Consider the following 20,167-nt stretch of genomic DNA (forward strand, 5'->3'; position numbering starts at 1 on the left):
CAGTGGGGCTCTAGCCCATGAACCATGCGCTTATGACCTGAGCTGAAATCGAGATTCGGACTCAACTGACTGAACCACTCAGGTGCACTTGCCAGTTTTTAATTATGAGGTTTCCATGTAGTTACTATTTGACCTCTAATATTGACAAATACAGAGTAAGATAAGAAATGTTGGGGCATCTGGGTTGCTCAATCGTTTAAGCGTCTGCCTTCAGCTCAGGTCATGATCTCACGGTTCGTGAGTTTGAGCCCCATGACTGGCTCTGTGCTGACAGCTCAGAACCTGGGGCCTGCTTTGGATTCTGTGCCTCCCTCTCTCTCCACCCCTTCCCTGCTTGTGCTCTCTCTCTCTCTCTCTCTCAAAAAATAAATAATAAAAAAACAAACAAAAAAAGAAATGTCGGTCTTGTTCCCATCCTCTGTAGCTTTTGTTTATCCCCTTAGCCAAGGTCTACAAATCCCCACATGGAAATTAACGCCTGGCTTGACCCTCGTTTCAGACCTATGCTGGCCTGAGCATGGAATATTGAATCATCTGTGTCTCCTGCTGCTCCTGGGAATTTGGTGGCCTCCGTACTTCTCTGGAGAGGAGTGAGCTGTTCCTGGGGCTCACATTCTGTCCCCAGCACTGTGCCTGGCTCTGATAACCCTGGCCCTGTAGAGGCTGAGATTGTTGTAACTTGTCTTCTGCCCTGGTAACTGACCTCATCTCCCAGCTACCCTAAACCCTGGGCTTGATCTTTTTCTCAGTACCCTGGAACCATTTCTTCCAATCTCAGTTCTACTTAGCTCAGTTCCTCCTCAATGAATGTCCACATAACAGGGGCAGCCATTCTTGAAGAATGAGCTCTGCCCAGCAATTGGAACATCCCCTCACTTTTCTGAGCCTTACTGGCTCTTTCCATTGTCATGGGTAACTGTTTGCCTGTACTTCAAACATTTTTCATGTTTGCTTTGCCTTACTCTAAATAACCAGCCAGGCACTGATAATTCAGAGATGATAACACAATTTGTTTGGCACAAAAAACATGCTACATAAGTTCAGAGATCAGATAATAACTTCTTTCTTTCTTTTCTCATCCTCCAACTACTGCTCTGCCAGAAACTCCTCCCTTAACATTAGTCTTTGCATCTAGACATTGTCTCCATGCAAACATGCTATTTGGGAGGGGTGGTTCTAATTAATCCTTTAGCATACTTGATTTATAGCCACTTATCATTTCCTCAAAAGAAAATGTGGCTCTTAAAGCATGGGATGTGGGATAGAAGTTGTTTTTTTTTTTCTTTTACTATTTTTATTTTGTATTATGAACAACAACCAGTAATATACTGCTTTTCTTCACATTCGTATGGGTTTTTAAGAAATTATTGCTTTTTCCCCCTGGAGAACTAACAGACAAAAAAGCAGTACCACATTGTGAAATCTGTAAATCCCAGAAATCAACAGCTTGAAGACAATCCCCAGGATCAGGGAAGAATACAAGTGTCACAAGAGATGAGACAAGCACATATAGGGATAGTAAGCTGAGGGAGTCACTGTTTCAATGCCAGTGACCCAGACAATAGGAACCCTTTTTCTCCTGGCACCCACTGCCACCACCTTAAAGGGGTCATTTGGGGTCTATGGTCTGAAGAACTCTTTTCAACTGACACAAGAGTTGCTTTGTGGAGAGGTGCAATGAGAAAGCACGAATAATAAAGTCAGAACTCAGGGAAGAACACATAGTGAAAAGAAAACCCAGAAATGTCAACATCTTTGCTACTTCAACCAACTGCTTCCATTGTACCCAAAAGGGAGTCTGGAAAACATTTCAGGGTTCAAATCAGCATATGTATCATGTCCCTACAAACCCTACAGGGTTACTTTGCTGACTAGATGGTGATCAGCTTATGTCCTGAAGCAACAGAGACAGGTACCAAGACTGCCAAAGTTAAGGGGAAAAAAAGGTGGAAGTTGTGCTTTCTTCAAAATGAATTGGCTTTGAAACTGCCTTTTCTCCTGGTCTAGCAACTTCTTTCTCCCACACTGCTGCAGGTTTTATTGCCTTACACTTGAAATGAAAAACCGAATTTTGAGGTGCAAGGACTGCGCAATCCTGAGAAGACAGGGGGTCTGCAAGTACAGTAGTCAGACAGGCTGCGCTCTCAAGGCTTGGCCTTCCTTGTATCCCAAGAACCTATCCCTGAGGTCAGTCTGAAGTTCTCTGCAAGCCTGGTGACCACTCACTATCCCACTGGGGCAGTGTGAGAGAGTTAGGTCTTCAGTACTCCGCAGATAGGAAATGTCCATGAGTTTATTTTTTTTTTTTAATTAAAAAAAAATGTTTATTTATTTTGAGAGAGAGAAAGAGCATGAGCAGGGGACGGGCTGAGACAGAGAATCTTAATCAGGTTCCACACCCAGCATGAAGCTGGACGTGGGGTTCAATCCCAGGACCTTGGGATCATGACCTGGGCTGAAATCAAGAGTCCACAGCTTAACCGGCTGAGCCACCCAGGCGCCCTGAAATGTCCCTGAGTTTAAAAAACAAAATCATGATTGTTCTTGGGGCTGCGCTGTTTCCCCCATTCCAGTTTTAGCAGGATGTGGCTGTGGTCATGGGGTTCCTGGAGAGCTCTGAGACCATCAAGTTGGTGGACACCAGCACCCGCATTTAAGTGGGGAATGTGCAGTAGGAACGTTGCACATCAGGGCTCAGTGTCTGCAAGAAGCCTGTAAATTAAGAGCTGGCTGCTTCCTCTCGGCTGCCGTGGAGTGGGCATGGAAGGTAGGATCTCAAATTCATACTGCAGGAGCTGCTAGAGCTGGAAGCCAAAGTTGGGCTAGATGACAGTCATCTGATTGACCTAATTGAAGGCCTCCCTGAGGCGCAACTGCTTTGTCTTCATAAGGTATGAATGGGAGATCCCAGCCTCAGAGTGGACCAGGACGTTGCTTCCCAATTCACTGACGTGGTCAATGAAATCTAGCACTTCCTGAAAGTGGGAGCTAACGTCAGTGGCTGTCTTCCACGGGGATCCATTTATTGTGCCGGTAGGTCCTTCGGGCCTCAGAGGTTCACCGTGAGACATTCAGCAGGGTAGTGACATGCAGGTGGGCGAGCAACTCGTGCTTGGATGCACGGTGGGCACTTCCAAGCAAGAGGACAGTAAGCTTTTCAGCTGGCCCCCCTGGTCACCAGCCCGCCGTGGCTGATGTCCAGCACTTGTTGTGCACATTGGCTGCCGAGCGCTCTCCCGGTTTCCATCTTCTTTCTTGAAATGGGTTTACACCCACGTAACAGGCCATTCCAAATAGGAAGTCTCGCACGCCCCACTGGGGAAGCACACCCATTGGTCTGCGGGCTACGGGGCTGAGCCAGGCGCATGCGCAGCTATTCCCGCGCAGCGCCAGGCCGCCACGCAGTAACTATTCTCCCGGCGCCCCACGGGGGAGCACGTACTGCGCAGACTCCGCGCCGTGGCCGGCCGCCAACGGGCCCAGAGGAGGTGGGCTGAGAATGAGTGGCGCGTCGCTGAGGGGGCTTAGGTCGGCTGGGCAGCCGTCGAGTACCACGAGGCGCGCGGGGACCCGTGGCTATGGTGCCCACTGGGAGGCTCGGGAGTGTGAGGCCGCGGGGCCGCAGCCGCCCGCCGAGCCTCTCCCGCCCTGCGTGCCGCCGCCCGTCGTCGTGCTGCAAGCCGGGCCAAGCGTCTTGAAAGAGGTGTGAGCCTAACAAAACGTGCAGCGCTCAACTGCGGACTAAATCAAAGTAAGACATGTAACCGGAAGTTCCATTAGTAGACTTCTGGTGTGTTTTAGAATGGAACTCTGACTTAGATATCATTGTTTTGAGGGCTCCTCCTCAGAGATGATTTAAATACCCTCCGCCCCCGCCCCCCCCCCCCCCCTCCCCGCGGCAGAGAATGCAGATGTGAGAGTGCCCAGGGTTTGGGCTGTGTCTGGATCCAGCTCTGCTGCTGCAAGTCCCTGGTGAGACGGCCATGGGGGCAGTTAGGATGATTGGCTCGTCCCCAGCATGGGTCTCTTTCCCTTGAACCCTAGCGTAAGCCTGCCAGTTCACGTAAGCTGAATTCTTTCCGGGGAGTTTCCCCACTGTGCCTGATGGGTCTGCCCTCCCTGGGAATAATACTGTTGACCTCGCAGGGTTGTTGTGACGATTAAAAGAGATAATTTGGGTAATGTCTCTAGCATAGTGTTTGGTATAGCCGAAGTATTTAGTCAAATAAATAAGTTTCATATGTTACCAGGTAGATAATATATAAATAAGTAATACTGTATAATATTAAAGAGTTGCCCCTCATAGACACAGGAGAGACTTTCCACTGTATGATATTTTTTTTTTTTAAATGTTTATTTATTATTGAGAGTCAGAGAGACACAGAATGTGAGCAGGAGAGGGGCAGAGAGAGGAGGAGACACAGAATCCAAAGCAGGCTCCAGGCTCCGAGCTGTCAGCGCAGAGCCCGACGCGGGGCTCGAACTCACAAACTGCGAGATCATGACCTGAGCTGAAGTTGGTCACCCAACCAACTGAGCCACCCAGGCGCCCCACCACTGTATGATATTTGCACAGGGCAGTGGACTTTAGTTTCAGGGGTGCTATGTGGCTTGTCCTTCTATGGCCTGTTTCCATTTGGGAATTTAGCTTCCATGGTTCTCTTGGCTCTTTCTTTCTCTTTCTCTTTTTCTTTCTTTCTTTCTTTCTTTCTTTCTTTCTTTCTTTCTCCCTTTCTTTTTCTTTCTTTCTTTCTTTCTTTCTTTCTTTCTTTCTTTCTTTCTTTCCTTCTTTCCTTCTTTCCTTCTTTCTTCCAGAAAGAGAGAGAGTGGGAGAGAAGGGCGGGGGGCGGAGAGAGAGAGAGAGAGAGAGAGAAAGAGAAAGAAAGAAAGAGAGAATATATCTTATGCAGGCTTGATGTTCAGCGTGGAGCTGGACACAGGGCTCAATCCAGCAACCCTGGGATCATGACCGGAGCCAAAATCAAGAGTCTGACACTCAACTGACTGAGCCACCCAGGTGCCCTTGCCTTTTTTTTTTTTTTTTTTTTTTTTTTTTTTGTCATATAGTTAGCTTAGGATGTGCCTTCTACCTCATTCCTTCCTATCTGTCAACAAATCACAAGACCTGACAGTACAAGTCCATCAGGGAAGTGTACAGTGTTTGGATTGTAGTATGGCATGTCCTTGAATTTATTTTATAGCTGACATCATTCATCTTCTTGGCAGCGAGACAGATACCCCCACTTTTTGTCCTTTAAGTTTCCATCAACTTTGGACCATATCAAGTTGGTGAATATGTATATGATGATGGGTAGGAAATAGTGTTTAGTTATGGCCAGTGTCTCCTGTTCCTGAAAATCATGTAATCTGATGACCTAGCACAAATCATTTTATTTTCTTTCTTTTTAATTTTAGTCCCAGTATAGTTAATATACAGTGTTATGTTAGTATCAGGTGTACAATATAGTGATTGAGCAATTCTCTACATTACTCAGTGCTCATCAAGATAAATGTACTCTTAATCCCTTCACCTATTTCACCCATTCCCCATCCTCCTCCCCTCTGGCAACCATCGGCTTGTTCTCTAAAGTGAAAAGTCTGTTTTTTGTTTGTCTCTTTTTTTCTTTGTTTATTTCTTAAATTCTGCATATGGGTGAAATCATATGGTATTTGTCTTTCTCCGACTTATTTCATTTAGCACTGTACCCTCTAGATCCATCTGTGTTGTTGCAAATGGCAAGATTGCATTCTTTTTTATGGCTGAGTATATATATATATACACATTATATCTTCTTTGTCCATTCACCTATGAATGGACAGTTAGGTTGCTTCCATATCTTGGTTGTTGTAAATAATGCTGGAGTAGACATAGGGGTACATATATCTTTTCAAATTAGTGTTTTGTATTCTTTGGGTAAATACTCAGTAGCAGAGTTACTGGAACATATATTCTATTTTTAATATTTTGAGGAACTTCAATACTGTCTTCCACAGTGGCTGCACCAGTTTGTATTCCCACCAGCAGTGTATCGGGGCTCCGCTTTCTCCACATCCTTGGCAACATTTGTTGTTTCTTGTCTTTTTCATTTTAGCCATTCTGACAGGTGTGAGGTGATATCTCATTGTGGTTTGAATTTGCATTTCCCTGATGATGTGTGATGTTGAACGTTTTTTTCATGTGTCTGTTGGCTATCTGTATGTCTTTAGAAAAATGTCTGTTCATGTCTTCTGCCTGTTTTCTATTTTGATTGTGTGTGTGTGTGTGTGTGTGTGTTGAGTTGTATCATTTTTTAAAATATATTTTGAATACTAACCCTTTGTTGGATATGTCATTTGAAAATATCTTCTCTCAATTAGTAGACTTTTAGTTTGTTGATTGTTCCTTTGCTATGCAGAAACTTTTTACTTTGATGTAGTCCCAGTAGTATATTTTGCTTTTGTTTCCCTTGTCTCAAGAGACATAACTAGAAAAATGTTGCTAAAGTCAGTGTCAGAGAAAGTGCTGCCTGTGCTCTCTTCTAGAATTTTTGTCATTTCAGGTCTCACATTTAGGTCTTTAATCCATTTTAAGGTGTGTGTGTGTGTGTGTGTGTGTGTGTGTGTGTGTGTGTTGTAAGAAAGTGGTCCACTTTCATTTTTTTCATGTTGCTGTCCAGTTTTCCTAACACCATTTGTTGAAGAGACTGTCTTTTTCCCATTGCATATTCTTGTCTCCTTTGTTAAAGATCAGACCAGTTCCTTTAGGGAGAAGAGTTAAGGGCTTACTTTCTGAAACCATGTGACAATGACTGCAATTAAATTACGGTAGTAAAAGCTGTAGGAAATATCAAGCTGCCTAGATTTGGGGGAGTTTTGGTCCCACAAGATCAGAAAGCATGGAAAAGGCCACGAAGCCCTCAGAGACATGTTTTCTATTCTGTATGAACATGTTAAACCAGCATGGTGAGTCTTAATTTTAGGAGGTGACTTTCAGACTTGTTCTTGTGGTCAAGTCCCTCTGAGTCACTTCTGGGGACATCACAGAATAATGATCCATCTTCCATGTGTTATATAAACCAGGAGCAATTTTCTTGATTGAAAATTCTATAATCATATGTGTACAGGTTCCATGCCTCAAAACTTTACACATAAAATATTTCTAGGAAATGTCATCTACAGTGATGGTCCTTCTTGTATCTTTCCTCACCTCCTTTCCTGGATGGAGACTGGCTCTTGCTGAGGCTAGGTTGTAGAAGTAAGCCTTTGGAGGACTTCCCTATTAGCTCAATAACATTTAAGAAGGTTTGCTAGTGGAAGTTAACCATTTCTGAGTATAGAGTTTGATTGTGTTTTAGTCCTCTCCATTTTCTCCTCCATTCTTTGGACTTGAACATGGAGCAGAGATAGAACAGAAGATACTTGCTCCATGTATATCAAAGGAGAGGCATGGACAGGTTTGGGGAGAGGAAGGGGAGTGATGGAGCGAAAGAAAAGGCAGAACAAAAGAAGACACAAGGGCAAGGTGAAGAGAAGGGAGAGAGGACACCTTTTTCAGACTGTCCTCACAGAGCTAGGGACTAAAAACTCATTTGTATGGGCTGAGCCCAGGAGGCAGATTGAGGAAATTAGAGAAGAAACCCCCAAATCTGTCTCACCAGAAAGGCTTTCTATTAGTTAGAATATATCGGTTGAATCTAGGGTAAATAGCTGTTTGAATATTTTTCTGGAATTGATGTTGGTACTTGATAGAGTAAGATTAAGAATTTTTTTTTCTCTCGGGGTGCCTGGGTAGCTCAGTCGGTTAAGCATCGGACTTTGCTCAGGTCATGATCTCATGGCTTGTGGGTTCGGGCCCTGCGTGGTGCTGTGTGCTGACAGCTCAGAGCCTGGAGCCTGCTTTGGATTCTGTGTGGCTCTGCCCCTCCCCTGCTTGTGCACGCGCATGCTCGCTCTCTCTCTCTCTCTCTCTCTCTCTCTCTCAAAAATAAATAAACTTAGAAAAAACTGAAAAATGAAAAAAAAGAATTTATCATTCTCACATCCACAATAAAGGACTTGATATAAAGATTTTGCATAGGGGCACCTGGGTGGCTCAGTTGGTTGGGCATCCGCCTTCGGCTCAGGTCATGATCTCACAGTCTGTGAGTTCAACCCCCACGTCAGGCTCTTTGCTGACAGCTCAGAGCCTGGAGCCTGCTTCAGATTCTGTCTCTGTCTCTCTCCTCCCCTCCCCCACCCTCACTGTGTCTCTCTCTCAAAAAAAAAAAAAAGCCCACAAAAAACATAAAAGTTCTCATCACAAGGAAAAGTACTTTAAAAAAAAAAAAAGATTTTGCATATTCTGAGTTTTTCTATGTAAACCAGGACATTTGTTTTGTCAATCAGTCCACACTAGGTAGCTAGTAATAGCAATATTTTTTGAAGTTACTCTGTGGCAGGCACTGTGTTAAGTGCTTGATACAGATTATGACATCTAATTTTTGCGTTATGCCTAAGAAGTAGGTTATCATGATTCCATTCGACTGAAAGAGCTGAGGTTCAGACAGGTTAAGCAGCTTTCTCAAAGGCATACAGCTAGGAGAGGCAGAGCTCAAATATCTTATTCCAATACCTTTGTTGGTAATCGCTCACTCTACTGCCTCTGCATCAGAATTTTAATAAAAATGGAAGAAAAGTCTTGCCATTAATTGTGTGTGTGTGTGTGTGTGTGTGTGTGTGTGTGTGTGTGTGTGTGTGTTTATGTGTTAATTGAGAAAAGACTCAACCTTTGAAAACTTAAACGTTTAATTTTAGAATAGTTTTAGTTTTACAAAATTATTGTGAAAATAGTACAGAGGGTACCTGTATTCTCTATACCCAGTTTCTCATTTTATTAACATCTTACCTTAGTATGATATATTTGTTACAATGAGTAAACCAACATTGATACATTATTAGCTAAAGTCCATGGTTTATTCAGATTTCCTCAGGTTTTATTTATGTCCTTTTTCTGTTCCAGGTTCCCATCCAGGATATCACACTACATTTAGTAGTCCTGTGGCAGTTCCTCAGACTTTCTTTGTTTTTGGTTACCTTGACAGTTTTGAGGATTATCTTGTCACATATTTTGTAGACTGTCCCTCAGTTGGAATTTGTCTGATGTTTTCCTCATGATTAGGGTAATATGTTTTTTGACGGAAGATCATAGAGGTAAAATGCCATTTTCATCATTTTATATCAAGGGTCATCCTATCAACATGACCTGTCACTGTTGATGTTAATGTTGATCACCTAGCTGAGATAGAGTTTGTCAGGTTTCTCCCCTGTCAAGTTACTCTTTCCTTCTCTTTCCATGCTGTTCTCTGTGAAAGAAGGTCACTATGTGCAGCCCACACTTAAGGAGTTGGAAGTTATGCACCACTTCCTTGAGGATAGAGTATCTATGCAATTAACTTGGAATTTATCATGGTGGATTTGTGTCTTTTCCTTATTTATTCCTATTATTTATTTGGTCATTAATGTTAGTATGGGATCATGGATATTTATTTCATACTTTGGATTATAATCCAGTATAACTTTATTGCTCAAATTGTTTTAGCTTTGGCTACTGGGAGCTCTTTTAGATGGCTCCTGTGTCCCTGTGATACATCAAGTTAAATTTTTTTTTTTTTTTCTCTCTGGCACTGCAAGATGCTCCAGGCTCATCTTGTATATTTCCTGCCCCAGTCCTTGAATCTGCCATTTTTCCAAGCAGCCCTGGTTCCCTTCATTGGAGAATTAGCATTAGAAACCAAAATATGGGCGCTAAGTGTGCTCATTGTTGTTGGGATATTGCTTCTAGGTTCTCTCAGCTGTAAAAGAGCAAGAAAATATATGCGTTATACATATCTTTAAATTTTTCTATATGTAACCATCTGTATCTACATTAAACTAAACATGAGTTCATTCATACTAGTATCTCCAACTCTAATTTGTCACTACACGGATCACTCTAGCCTTCTCCCCTCATTTATCTGTAAATTCTCACAGATTTCTCCAACAGTGAGAAATGAGGTTCCTGACATTTATCATCCATTTACTTAATTGTTTAATTCTAGTATACATGTATAGCAGTATCAGAATTTTTAACCCAAATCCCCAAGGAAAACAGCTTTATCAGCTGGAGCACAGTGCCACGTACAGTTCCTTTTTACTTTGGTGTTACAGATTCTGCTCATTTCCAAAGTTGCTTCAGTCAGTACCATTTTCCCCACTTCGTTCAGTGAGGTGTGAACAAATGTTCACACATTTGTAATATAGTTGGTTCCTTGTCACAATTTGTATTCCATTCTGGGATCTTCTGTCCTCCTAAGTAATTTTTTTTTTCTAATTTGCATCTGGTTTACAGTAACACAGAGAATAGTTTCAGCACCCCCCCAGAATCCATTGCAATTCATGTACCCAACTTCACCCTCCAGACTCCTGGCAACCACTGATCTGTTTCCTATCTATACAGTTTTGTCTTTCCAGAATGTCATATAATTGGAATCATGCAGCAGGTAGGTTTTTCAGACTGGCTTCTTTTGTTGAGCCATGCCTTTGTGTCTTGATAGCTTGTTTCTTTTTATCACTGGCTAGTATTCCATTGTCTGGATGAACCACAGTTGTTTATCCATTTACCTGTTAAAGGACATGTTGGTTTCTTCCAATCTGCAGATTTCTGTCGGATATAAGTTTCAAGTCATTTGGATAAATACCTAGGAGTGCAATTGCTGAGTCATATGTTAAGACTGTGTTTAATTTTGTAGGAAACTGCCAAACTGTCTTTCAAAATGGCTGAACCATTTTGCATTCCCGTCAGCAATGAATGTGTGTTTCTGTTGCTCTGTATCTTCACCTGCATTTGGTGTTGTCAGTTTTTTGGATGTAGTCATTCTAATAGTTGTATAGTAGTATCTTGTTTTCACTTGCGATTCCCTAAGGACAAATGATGTTGAGCACATTTTCATATGCTTATTTGCCATTTGTAGATCTTCTTTAGTGATGTGTCTGTTCAGATCTTTTGCCTCCTTTTTATTCTGCCTTTTATTTTTTTTAATATTGACTTTTAAGGTTCTTTTGTACTTTGGATATGAAGCATTTATCAGACATGTATTGTGCAAATATTTTCTTTCAGTTTATCTTCTCATTTTCTTTCCAGTCTTCCAGGCTTGTCTTTTCATTTTCTTAGCAGTGTCTTTAACAGAGCAGAAGTTTTAATTTTAATAAAGTCCAGCTTATCAGTTTTTTCTCTCATAATCTGTGCTATTGACGTTGTATTTACAAACTCATTACCAAACCCAAAGTCATGTAGATTTTCTCCTATGTTTTCTTCAAGAAGTTTTTATATTTTTCCATTTCATATTTATGCCTGTGATCGATTCTGAGTTAATTTTTGTGCAAGGTGTAATGTCTGTGTTCAGGTTCATCTTTTTTTATATACGGACATTCAGTTGTTCCAGCACCATTTGTTGGAAAGCCATTTATTTATTTTATTAGAAAAATATTTCTGTCCAGTTTGTGGAACTAGAGTTCTTTGAAAGCAAGCTTTGAGAACTCTGGCCCAGTCACTGAAGTCTTCTTGTAACCTCCATATGCTATTTCCTTTTCACCCATCTTCCTGCCAAATCAAATGCTAGCTGCTGCCTACTGAAGATAACTACAAAAACTTTCTTATTTCAATACACTGGAGAGAAACTGGTGTGTGTGTGTGTGTGTGTGTGTGTGTGTGTGTGTGTGAGAGAGAGAGAGAGAGAGAGAGAAACAGTAAAGTCCCTTTGGGAGGGGAGGTTTGTAGAGGAAGGGGCAGTGGTTGGAGACTCTCTACTTTATCCTTGAAGATATAAAACTCTTAAGATGGATAGAATTTAATTAACATACTTTTGAGACAAACATTATCTCTTAGGAAAAATAAATAATTTTGCAGTATGTACATACACCTGTGTGCGCGCAAGTGCACGCAAACACACCCCCACCCCCACACACACCCTTTCTCCCAAAGCTTGGTTAACTTTAAGAGCACCATCAATACCCTTTTCCAGGTCTTGGAGAGAGTCAGACAGAAGCTCTCCATTGTCACATGCCTCAACCTCAGGGAAGTGGGGAGCAGATTTTCATTAACCGTGATGTATGTTACAACATAAAGCGCATGAAATTAGCTACATACTTCACAGTCCTGTTTATCTGAGTGTGTGAAAATCAGACATACTTATTTTATTTTATTTTATTTTATTTTATTTTATTTTATTTTTTTGCTTACAATGAATTAAAAATAAAGAAGAGTGCCATCTTGTGGGCATCTCTGTTACTACCACAATCACATCAGATCCTGGTGGAAGTCCATCAACCCTAGAGCACCATTTGGCCTAGGAACACATCTGTATGTAATGTATCAGCTGAAGGCAACGGATTAAAGACATCTCTTCAGTTCTTTTACCTATATTCAATCATTCTGTGGACTTTTATTTTCATAAATGACTAAAAGGTACTTCCTAATAACCTATGAAACCAGTCATGGAGGGGCATTTAAAATAAAAAATGGCATATTATCAGTTCCTTTACATACTCAAATTCCATTTTGTATAAGAAGTTTTGCTGACAAGTTTCATAGTACATGAACCTACATGGAATGGGAATTTCAGAAATTTCCAGGGAGAACGTTTTGTATTTATCATTATATTGAGTTTGGTTGTGGTTTTCAATCCATGCCAGTCTTGTCTTAAAGAGTATGGTTGTTACGTATTTATCAGTATGAGCAAAGAACCAGGACAGACCACTCAGTAACAGGACAGAAGTTTTAGTAGCAATTCAGGAACCACTGAGTCAGATGGTGGACTACAGGCCAGGATAGGGAATTGGATCCTGGAAAGCTCGTTGACAGGATGGAGCCAAGGATGACAAGTCATGCTACTTGTTGCTGAGACACTCCCTTCTAATTCCAGGCTTACTGGTTTTTTTGTTTTGTTTTGTTTTTTTACTATGAGACCTTGGGAAAATCCCTACACCTCTTTTTTTTTTTTTTTTCATTCCGTGAAATGACACCTTTGAAATACATACTCTCCAGGGTCTCTTCAAGGCCTGAAATTTGATTTATCAAAGAGAAGGACTCATGTCTCATTCATAACCAGGTTTCCTGGTTAAGGGTGGGATTTATCACAGAGATATTTATTTTTAGTGAAGCTTCTAGATAGAGTATTCTGAAGCCATGGAAATGGTTTATATTTTACATAGTAACAAATTACGGAAATACTTGAATGTAATTACTCCTTCAGTATTGGTATCCCCACTTTGAGTTCCTGTAGTCCTATAGGATGAGGTATCAGAGAAAAGCCACACTCACTTCCATTCAAGGACTGAGGCAGGTGGGCCCTCACTGCACTGAAGATATATTTTCCTTGCAGATGTGTGCACTTGACATCACAGCATTTTAAGACATCTTAGGCAGTGATGGGTGACATTATCCACCCAGCCACTATATCAACCTCATGCTGTCAGTATCTGACAGTGGTATTGATTCTAGGGAAAGAAACCATCCCTTACATGGCCAGCTAAAGGACATTCAGGATTGGTGTCATTTCATGAGGAAGACTTTCTATGTTCCCAAATGAGTAAGGAATGTTGCTTTCCATATGTGTTTAACGCCGTGTATTTTAAGAGTTCTTATAATCTAAGAACTCTAAAACATTCCTCTTTGATGGAGTGAATGCACTTTAAGTTTTTTTTGGGGGGGGGCGAGAAGGGTCCAAGATCCAACAAGATACTAGAAGGTTCAACCCCACATTGCATCTTATCTTTGTCAAAATTATGTTGCTGTGGATTGGTAAATGTGCCCTTTAAAAAAATGTGGAACAGAAATCATGCTGATGGCATTTTACCACAAGAGAGCGCTCTAACAAAACACCTCACAGCTCAAAAATCTACATTGACCTTCCCAAACATTTACATGCTACAGTTTCTGGCTGGTCTTGTGACATAAAGCTCAATGTCACAAATATTGTTTCAAATTTTATGAAAAGAGACTTTTTGAAGAATGTTGGGAGCCTGAGAAGTAAACCTTGAGCACAAGTTAAACTACTTTGTTTAGCTGGAGATGCTTTATACTTCTTCCATCAATTTCTAAAAAGGGGGCAAAAGAGTTTAAAAACCTTTACTGTCTTTAACAACAGACCAAAAAACACAAACTCAAAACACTTTAAGAGCATTTTCATTTCCAAACTACATCCTTTATGGATAATTTTCCTAAGAATTTGGAATCTAGATATGTAATTGAATAAAAAACAAAAGCAACCAAACAAATCCATTCTCTAATCTAGATAAAACTGTCAGAGAAAGTGCTGTGTTACCTCTTCCAGGATACAGATACTAGAGAAATGAAGTAGGGGAAAGGCTATGTGATTGTCTTTGAAGTAAATTAAAGCACTCGGACTGCATTTCCCTCGTGGACAGATAATACTTGAGGGCATTATTGCCAACAATGAATATCCTTTACATTTAAACAATCTTTACTGATAATAAAATAATTAGAAAAATTTATGGGCATGTGCACTATTATTAACATGGTTTTGCCTAAAGGAGATTCAGATGGTTATTCACGGATGTTATGAGGTTCTCCACTCCCCCCCCCCCCTTTCAGATGACATGTTTATACTTAAGCAGCACTTCTAAATTTTTAATAGAGATGAAGAGATTCCATTTAATTAGGTAGAGTGACTTGTTTATGTGCAGGTTATACATTTACGAGTTCTAATGAAGAACAGAAAATACCTATTGAGCAGCCTTTGAAGTTTCACTTGTTTAAGGATAATTGTAAACCCAGCTCAATGGAAATAGCGTCTCAGTCAATCCACTGACTAGAGAGTAGAGCATAGGGAGTTAAGTCTAGGTAAAATAATTGTACAAATCACATGTCGATCAATGCTCAGAGGATTTTTTTACCCTTCTAAATCAAAGCTCTTCCATCTTCTGTTTGATTGGAATATTGAAACTAGGTTATAGGAATAAATGTTACGGATATAATAAGATTTTTTTTCTTTCTTAAAATCCCCCTCTATTTATATAAAGCTTTTCTCTATGTTTCTTTCAGTTTTTACTTTTTATATTCTGTGTAGCCTATCTTATTTGCAAATTAGAAAACTAAGTCATGCTACTGTCAAACGATTTTTCCACATTCATAAATCCTTTCTGAAAATAAGTTAATTTTTTCTTAAACTCTGACCTAAGGTAAAAAATCCAAATATTTGTGTGCCTCAGATGTACCACAAAAAGGCCACCTAAATTAATGAGGTTTCTTGAATTGGTGTACAGAAATGAATTACAAAGCTTATGAAGTCCAAGAGATTTCTCGTGATTTTTAAAGTAATATTAATGATCATATGGAATGAGAAATTGAGCTTTATGTTATTAATATTGGATTAGTCTTTATTTCCTGAAAGCCGGTCTATTTATGGGTATGCAGGATGGAATAAAAGTCTGAAAAGGTTAATTTTTTTTTAAGTTCTGTAGAATGTCTATTTTCTTTCACTTTTTATAAGTTTCCCTTTCAACGGTAGTTGCAACCTGCATTTGGAGTGAGTCCAGGAAGCTTGAATAATAATGTAATCGCTGGTGGAGCCACTCTTAGGGGAGGGAGTGGAATCAATGAAATGCTGCGTGCAGGTTCCTGACAATATATTCATCTTGCTATTATCGTGGCTGATGGATTGTAGCAAGGAGACTCCTAGGGCTTGCATTTGCCATCTTTAGTATACATTATAATTTCAGTGTGGAAAAAAAACCCCAGCATACAAAAGAAATAAAGACATCCCTGCCTGAGAAGTAGTACCTTAAAAATGTACATTGAAAGAAAAGATATTTGTCTTGTTGCAGGGAGAATAGAGAGTAGAGGATAGAAGGCGAAAGAGGAAAGGAAAAGAAACCGTTGCCCTTTGCTTAGCTTGCTGACCATATTTAAGGCTCTCGAACATTTTAGTAGTTGCACATCCATTTTCTCTTTCTTCTGTGTGCTTGTCTAATTTATTTTCATAAGAAAACTCTGCCCCTCTTGTCTGGAGCCAGCATTATGCAGCTGAAATCTTGGATGGTATGGGTTTAAGATCAAACAAGACCTAATAAGGTGGGATTTGTTTTCTTATTGATCTTTTTGTTGCTTGGGTCCTGCTGACAATCTGCAAAGTGATGGGGAGGTATTAGGGCAGCAGCTCTTCAGAGAAATGTGTTCTGGCTGGGGCTCCACCTCGAAATAGGAGAGCAAGAGACTTAAAACAGCTCAGAACAAGGGGCTCAGGGCTTGAAGAATGGAAGTGGGTTCAGGGGAATGGCCACCAGCATAAATATTAAAAGTGGAAGATATTAGGGACGCTCTGGGTGGCTCAGTCAGTTAAGCATCTGACTTTGGCTCAGGTCATGGTCTCACGGTTTGTGGGTTTGAGCCCCACATCGGCCTCTCAGCTGTCAGCACAGAGCCCACTTCGGATCCTCTGTCTCCCTCTGTCTCTCTGCCCCTTTTCCCCCCATCTCAAAAATAAATAAACATTAAAAAAAGTGCAAGATGCTAGATGATTTTTTTTGTTTATTGTATTTTTGGTTCTCGCAGTTTGGGCAATGTCCTTGATTAGAGTTGATCAACATGCCTAATTCAGGTCTAACTTAAGAAACAAAAGCCTCCCGACTTTGTGGGAGACACTGGAAAGTAGGGCAGGATACCATCCATGTAAGAGAAAAGCAAAAGAGTTTGATACCTTTTTTTAAAAGTTCCCTTAGGAGTAAAAAAAGAAAACACACACCAAAAAAAACAAAACTGAGGAAGTATTTAAAGGAAGCTGAAGGAAATTAAAGTGAGCAAAAAAAAAAAAAAAAAAAAAAAGTTAGTGGACAAATTAAACTCCCTGCTAGTAAATGGAAAGAAGCAGGAGAAAAACGTTGGGGGGTGGGGTGGGGAGGAAAGGTAACTGTTATTAAAAATAAATCATTTTGGTCCAGTCTTTCAGAAATAAGGAATTGAAGTAAGCACCATTTGTGGTCTTATTCAGTAACTTAATTGAACTAACATTAAAATCTGTCTCCTGGTAGGGTAGATAATGCATAGTTGATGCTCCTACAGGATGAGAAGCACAGCATTTTCATATTATTGGCAAAGAAGAAAATATGCCTATTGATTCTGTGTTATTTAGGCAACCACTTCAGTCAACTCAGGTATCAAGGATCATGTTCTGCTTCTGCCCACCTTCCAGTGTTGCAGAAAAGTGAGAGGGAAAAACACCACAGAAGGGAGTAGCCATTACAAGTGAAATATTATCGAGGACAGTGGAACTCCCCCTGACTTCTGGAGGCTCTTTGGCAAGGTATTTACAGATGCAGTATTTCTGTCAGCCTCCTCCCTTATTCTACTCTTTGTTCCTTTAATGGACAAATTAGCCTTAGGTTCTTGTTAAACCTGTTCCTTTTGGGAAGAGAAAATAATGTATGTCCTCATGAATAGGCACCACCAGGAGAAATGTCATTTGGAGTAGAATGCCCTCTTTCCAGTGATGCTTTTCCCTGGGGGTGAGGAAATGAATGTCACCAGCTGCTTGAATGTCAGCTCTTTAGTTGGCCTCACTTTTAAGTGCAGTCCTTTGGCACGAAGGGAAGAAGATATTCAAAATTGTCCTAGTGGGAAGAAATATAGGATACACCTAGTCATATTTGGGCGAAGGAGAACTTCCTTCGATATTGGAGATGGGAAGGAACTTAAAGGCCAGCTACTCCAAGCTTTTCATTTCTCAGATGGGTGAATTGAGGCCCTTTGAAGTTCAGTGAATTGTTCAAGTTAGTGCAAGGAGTTAGTGGTAGAATAATTTTGCTCCTGCAGGGCACTTTTGAGGAGGAAGCTTCTGGGGAAACAGGCAAATCTTTTTGGGACTGGGAGGGACCTTGAGATAAGAAAATTATGGTACTTGTTCTCCAAAGGGTAGTTCATGGACCAGTAGCATTGGCATCACCTGGAGCTTATTAGAAAGGCAGCTTCTCAGTCTCTTTTAGACCTACTTTATTAGATTCTGAATTTCAACGAGATCTTTAGGTAATTTCTATGCATGATAGAGTTTGAGGAGCACTTTGCCCCAAACACCAGCTAAAATGATTGGGCAGCTCAAAGCTGCCTAATTTCAGCAAGTGTGATAACAACTTCTAAAAGACACTGTTGTAAGCAACATTTTTAGCTGAGGTGAGTACATTAAAATTTAAAAACGCAAAGAGTAAAAAAGTGATGCTATACAGTGAAGGTGAAGATTCGGGGAAATGGTTACACTAAATGATACAACTCTTCTGGAGGGCAATTTGGTAATAGGTATCAAAGCCTTAAAAATTTGCATACCCATTTGATCCAACAATTTCATGTTCCAGGAAGTTACTCTGGAGAAATAATTGACTGGTTTGAAAAGATGTGTGAATAAGAATGTCGTAATGTTTATGATAGCTTGAAAAGTTGTAAGCAGCCTAATATCTAATAGTAGAGAATAGTTAAGGAAATTATGAAACCTACAGAGAAATACTATTCAGTCACTTAAATGATAATAAATTAGAGGACCATTTAATACTCCAACAACCTGTTTACATATGTTTTTTAAAGGTTTTTTTTTTTTGTTTTTTGTTTTTGTTAAAGAGAGAGAGAGATAGTGCAAGTGGGGGAGGGGCAGAGAGCGAGAGAATCCCAAGCACACTCCACATTGTCAGTGCAGAGCCCGATGCGGGGCGTGAACTCGCAAACCGTGAGATCATGACCTGAACCGAAACCAAAAGTTGGACACTTAACTGACTGAGCCATCAGGGTGCTCCACATATATTTGTTGATAAGTAAAAAACTCAGGTTACCATCTCTGTATAAAATGGTCTCCTATCTTGTTTAGAAATAGGTATATAAATTTAAAATCCAGATGGCCATAAAGCTAAATGTTAACAGTAGTTACTTCAGAGGGTATTATAGTTATATATTTCTTTTTTGCTTATATTCATTTTATGGCTCATTTACAACTGACATGTATTAGTTAGCTAATCAAAGGTGGTAATATAGTTGTTATTTTGGAAGAGCATTTTTTTCTTTAAATGTTGAATATTTCTCTTCCAAGGCTACATTCCTAAAAGAAAAAACATTTAAGCATCTTGTGTGCAACTTTTTCACTATGCTGAGTACATTATATTGAAACTTTCTATTAAATGTCTTTCTCCTCCAAGACTGTGAACACGGATGACAAAGACTGAGTCTCTAGCGTCCTTGTATGTAGGCCTAGCCTGGAGCTTGGCACTCAGCGTGCAGTTAACAAGTGTTTTAAATGGATAAACGAATGGATGACTGTCTAAAGACTTTTTTTATTCATGAGTGGTTTAAAGTTCTTAGCATGCTGGAATTGATTGCAATTGCATATAAGTAGTGTGCCTGATGAGATAACTATGGAGGGCAAAGTTCTGTCTGACATGTTGGTTTAGAGGCAGTTTCTACTCTGGTAATAAATTGTTCTGTGAGGTGTGGGCTGGGGTTGAATGTGTGTGAGGAGGTCAGGCTGTAGAGGCCTCTAAAGGCTCAGAGGAAGTGTGCTTCCCAGGAGCAACCACCCTCTACTCCCATGAGGAAACCTAGGCTATTGTGCCCAAGTGGGAGTTAATAGGCAGTGGAAACCGGGTTTCCAGGTCCTGGTTTGTTTTATTATACTAGTTGTAACTTCAGGTTTTATCTCATTAGGCAACAGAGTTTTGAGAGATTTGAAGTATTGCTAACTAGTGTTTATTCTGTTTCAGCATTATGCTAAGAAGCATTTGCAAACATTCTTTCATCCAGTCCTATTGCTTCCTTATGAGGGAGGTACCCACTCTACAGAGTAAGAGACTGAAACTGCAAAAGGTTAAGCTACTTGTCTTAGACACGAAGTTCAGACACAAAGAGGTAGAGCTGGACTCCAGACGTGGGGCCCTGAACCCAGAGCCAGGCCCTCCTGCCATGTTATAAAGAAGCTGGAGGATTGGGATTTTCTCTTGCTCTAACACACTTCAGTGTGACTCTGCCCGTGGAGATGTCCCTGGGCCTTTTTGAATGTCTCCAGTTCTCCTTGTTAGATTCTATTTGAGAATGGGCCTCCACTTTCTGTGGGTCAGGTAATTTCTTTCTTGCTCTTGGGTCTAAGTGAAGTCACCAGAAAACTTATTTTATAGCAAAAAAATG

General features: G+C 40.6%; 1 pseudogene; it reads right to left on the reverse strand.

The window, feature by feature from the left end:
- Nucleotides 1–2,575: 2,575 nt before the first annotated feature.
- On the reverse strand, nucleotides 2,576–3,367 carry LOC132669642 (dual specificity protein phosphatase 5 pseudogene; annotated as a pseudogene).
- Nucleotides 3,368–20,167: the final 16,800 nt, after the last annotated feature.

The sequence above is a fragment of the Panthera onca genome, chromosome B3 (assembly GCF_046562875.1).
Source record: "Panthera onca isolate mPanOnc1 chromosome B3, mPanOnc1 haplotype 2, whole genome shotgun sequence".
NCBI classification, from domain to species: Eukaryota; Metazoa; Chordata; class Mammalia; order Carnivora; family Felidae; genus Panthera; species Panthera onca.